Source organism: Channa argus, chromosome 14 (assembly GCF_033026475.1).
Source record: "Channa argus isolate prfri chromosome 14, Channa argus male v1.0, whole genome shotgun sequence".
NCBI classification, from domain to species: domain Eukaryota; kingdom Metazoa; phylum Chordata; class Actinopteri; order Anabantiformes; family Channidae; genus Channa; species Channa argus.
The window spans coordinates 6,614,052-6,617,250 of NC_090210.1; the positions used below are offsets into that span (position 1 = coordinate 6,614,052).

Genomic DNA, 3,199 nt, shown 5'->3' on the forward strand with positions numbered 1-3,199 from the left:
GGCAACAGGACAGTTCATCCAGAAAGACATTTGAGCACAGAAGAGAGTGAAGTTAGTTGGACACAGGAGGAGCATGGAGCAGAACTTGTTTTTTTTTTAAAAAAAGCACTTACTATTTGTGTTTTATGTGGTTTAGTATCACTGTTATGTGGATGTTGGTGCTGGTGTGAAAAAAATGCAGGGAAACACTTACTGTAGCCTAAGAGGTTTACATTCAGCTTTTATTCGACCAATATAAAAGAAATACTGTAAATTCAAATACAAGTTGATTAATAAACACTTAGAACAAATTTTTGTAGCATTATTGTGTGTGTTTATGGCATCAACACTTCCCCAACATTTTAATGCATTTTTTATCACATGTGATTCAGTCTTACAAAAGTATCGCTTGTAAGATGATGCCTTTAAGTTTTTCTTAATATCACCATTTTTGAACACTAAGGCTACAGAAATTCACACGTGGGCTCAATCATAATTTTTTTTTTTTTGCTTTTAGAACCACTTTTGGTTTCATAGTGAAACCTCAAGAGTAAAACGTGGGCAGAAATGAACTGTAGAGACTTCCAGGTAAAAGCTGGTGTGGACTGAAGAGCATTGCTTATGCTGAGAGGCAGACTGGGACTTGTTGTTCTTTGATCAGCGTCACAACAAAATCACTAGTCTTCCACTTAGCAATAACCAATACTTTTCCTCTGCATCTCGCCCTCTATGGTGCTGGTTCTGTGTCCTCAGCTTCTCTCTGAAATAGATGAAAAAAAGACAACCTTGTAACAACACAGTGCCTTTAAATACTAAGTTTGAACTTCATATTCACTTTTCTGGTGTTAAAACCAAATTTATTGATTTTGCATAGTCACAGATCTCAGAGCTACAGAGCATTTCAGGACAGGCATGTGTCACAGGTGTTCTAGAGCACCTGACCACTAGCTAGTAAGTGCTGGTAGGTGTTGAACTTTAGTCTTCTGGGATGGGAATGCTACAAGCAATTCCCATCTGTGTGTTTCCCTCAACCCATTTCTCTCTGAAGCTTGTTGACATTCCATCCTTCCTTTGTTGTTGTAATGCCAACCTTTCAGCTCCACTCAAAAAAGGGAGACCGGAGGAGGAGGAGGAGGAGGAGGAGGAGGGGAGGAACAACACATAGGGTGAGACAGAGGATCACAGCAATGCACTTATAATAAACGACGTTTACTATATGCAGTGAAAAGAAACTCTAAGCTGTGCACTATTGAGAAAATGGAAATGGCGAAGCAGACCAAATATTTGTGTGTTTTTTTCCCCCCAATAAGTCACATTTGGACTGGAAGAGAGAGGGAGAGAGAAGAGACAGACAGATTGTCCTGCATCTCCAGTATGTTTCTGAGCTGGTAGCTATGCAACAAGACTGGGAGTCAGTGGAAGAGGGGGATGGGAAGCTGGGGACAGTTTAGTGAGAGGAAGGAAGGGAGGAAGGAAGGGAGGAAGGAGGAATAGGAGGATTCTTGAGTGCAAACTAGCGAGTGCTGATGACAACAGGAAGAGATGGTGAAAAATGTTATCTAAAGTCCTTTTATATTAAACTGTGGATTAAAACATGACTTGCTGTTGCTCTTGTAGTCTGACATTCAAGCATATGTCACTCCAATAGCGTCCATTCAGTTCTGAAACAGCAGCCGAAATGAATACTGACCGTGAGGCTGTGTTAATATTTAGCCGACATGTCAACGAGATTAAACATAAGCCTTAAAAGCGGCAGATAAACGTGTTACTCCGTGCCGACTGCAGGTAAATAGGGGTGAGTAGCCTTCGACGTGGGAGCTGTCCAGCGTCTCGGTGCTGAATGACGCCCTACTTTCCCCGCACGTCCATCTCCTCCTGAGCATCTCGCCTCGATTCCGGCCCGGGAAAAAACAAGCCACCTGTTGCTGCATCGAACTTTTCTCTCAGCAGGTTTTAAAGCCAAAAGACTAGTGATATGTGGGGTATAAAATCTTCTGCGATCGGAGTCCTGACGTAAAGTGAGACCAGTTATCCTTTTTTTCCCTCAAATCACGGCTACATGACGACATGATAAACATTTCCCCCCCAGGCGAGGCAGGAAGAGGAGGAAAGGGTTTTCATTTAATTTTTGCTTGGACGCAGTCGGATTTTAAACAGCTGTGTGTGTTTCCCCTTTATAATAGCTCGAGTGCGTTTTGCTTCATCATATTTATTTGATAACACTGAAGTGCAATAAAGGAAATGTAGCTTTTATAGAGCGATATTAACATATTACATATTAATACCCTGCAAATAAAGCAAACAATCTAATCCTGCCTTCGGGTAAGAAATCAACCAAGACAAAAGCTGGTGGTCCACTCACCGTTTATCGAGGGGAACAACAGGTGCTGCCGAGATACAGTAATGTTAAAGCACGGCGTGCTGGATGAGAGTGGCCATGGCTGCGTCTCTTTCACTGGTGGGTTTTCTATTGAAATCGCCTGCGCGCCCTCCCATCTGCGCTCTACGGTCCTCATGATGTTACTGGGTAGGCTGGAGGAAGACGGATCAGTGTGTTTATATACGTCTGCTGCTCGGAGGAGACAAGGAGGAGGCGGTGCGATGTGGAGTGACGACTGCGAGAGGAGGCCAATTGACGTGGATTTTTTCAGACCTTGTTAAGGGTGCGGCCCAAACCAGCAGCTAAATTACATCTTGTAGGTTAAAGATGAATAAAACCGATGGAAACTGAGGATGTATGGGAAATATGTTAGTTTCTATTCAAATTAAGGTTTTCGCTCAGGCTTAATGATGAATAAATACAAATGTCTGACCTTTTGTCAGCGCGTAATTTTAATCTGACCGGGGCAAAACTTCACACAGAAATCACGATCATCAAAGAGTGCAAAACAGCCTGACACCTGAACACCTGAATCTGACTGTTGCTAAGAGCTCAAATTGAATTAAAACTGAAGCGTGCGATCATGATTAGGCGTCTAATTAATTTCTAATTAGAACAACAAAGGCTTGTGAATATAACTTACACATCGTGTTAAAATAAATTGCCTTGGAAAACTTTATCCCCCTGTGCAAATACATTTACAGAATGGTGTTTTTCTAGTCAAAGTAAAAGATCAGGTGAAAACCACAAACTTAAATGATCATAGTCAACAACGAAACCTTCATGAATAAAAGAAGAAACAACTAATTAATAAATAAAACAAGCCCTTTCTTAGGGATG

At 41.6% G+C, this 3,199-nt stretch overlaps 1 long non-coding RNA gene across 1 annotated transcript; it reads right to left on the minus strand.

Annotated features, from left to right (window-relative positions):
* Positions 1–290: 290 nt before the first annotated feature.
* On the minus strand, positions 291–2,621 carry LOC137098393 (uncharacterized). The gene is made up of 2 exons (XR_010910606.1): positions 2,342–2,621; positions 291–739 (listed from the first exon to the last, which is right to left on the minus strand). It is a non-coding gene; the product is annotated as an uncharacterized lncRNA (long non-coding RNA).
* Between the last annotated feature and the right edge of the window lie 578 nt (positions 2,622–3,199).